Genomic DNA, 1,294 nt, shown 5'->3' on the forward strand with positions numbered 1-1,294 from the left:
GTTTTACAACAGTGACCCTATGCAATATTTGTCCTTTTGTAACTGAGTTATTTCATTCAGCATAATGTCCTCCTGGGCCATCCATTTTGCATAATATTTCAAGAGTTTTTTTGTTTTTTCAATGCTGCGTATGTTTTATTTATTTCTAATTTATGTCTTCCCCAACTTAACGTTTTCCACCAAAATCTCAAGACCTTGCATTTTGCATTTTTATTGCTCAACTATTTAAAACACTGCAGTGTTTTAAAAAACACATGCCTTTAATAAATCTCTTGTTTATTTATTCAAGAGGTGATTTTCCTTACTTAAGCTACCTAATAAAGAAGTGCAAGGGAGAGAACCAATACCTACTGTTACACTACTATTTTTTAGTTTCAACAACAAAAACTCAACTCATTGCTGTTAAGTCAGAACTGACTCATTAGCTGATTTTCCAGCTGGTAATAGGAGGCTGTAAATCACATGAGAGGAGATGGTCAATCTTTTTCTTATACAGCAGTTGATGAAATTGAACAAGCTGTGTTTGTGTTGGCCGCATAATCACTTAAGCACTGGACCACCAGAGTTTTCCATTTGTTAGTCACAGAGCTAATATTCCTTATTATAATCTTAATTTTTGTTGTGATTTTAGTGAAAGTTTACAGAAAAAGTAGGGTTTCATTCATTTATAAATATACATTTTCCTTCCCCCCAATTCACTGTTAATTTATGTCTTGTTCTAGATTGTCAATTGTCATGCACACAATGTCTAGTCATTTATTCCTTTCGTATAATCCCTCCCTCCTCCTATTCCACTGTAGTGTTCATTATCTAGCCATTCTTTCCCTACTCTCCTCCCCACGTCCATCCTATTTTTATAACTGTGATCCTGCACAGTATTTGTCCTTTTGTGAGATATTTTACTCAGCAGAATGTCAAATCTGGTATAAGAATTGCTGCTAAAATAAATTTAGAAGAGAAAAAGATTCTATCCATGTATTAAATTGTTTGTTTAGGAAGAGTATTTTATTTGCTAAAGCTTGTTTATCTTTTTTCTTTACACACACACACACACACACACACACACAAATTGTTCATTTGTTTTCTTCAAGTATCAAGTAGTAAACATAAAATAATGAACAAAATTAACCCCATGTTCCCTCTCCTTTGTTTTTATAAAGTTCAAAAAGACAGGTAAGTCAAATAACAACCCAAACAAATGTAAAATTGTATCTGTGCTAATTGCTAGAATGGAGAGCTATGTACCACTAACGTTTCTTACTATATACTTTCAAGTGGGAACCAACCCACAGTT

Source organism: Elephantulus edwardii, unplaced genomic scaffold, assembly GCF_000299155.1.
Source record: "Elephantulus edwardii isolate Elephantulus edwardi_28Jun2011 unplaced genomic scaffold, EleEdw1.0 scaffold00014, whole genome shotgun sequence".
Taxonomy (NCBI): domain Eukaryota; kingdom Metazoa; phylum Chordata; class Mammalia; order Macroscelidea; family Macroscelididae; genus Elephantulus; species Elephantulus edwardii.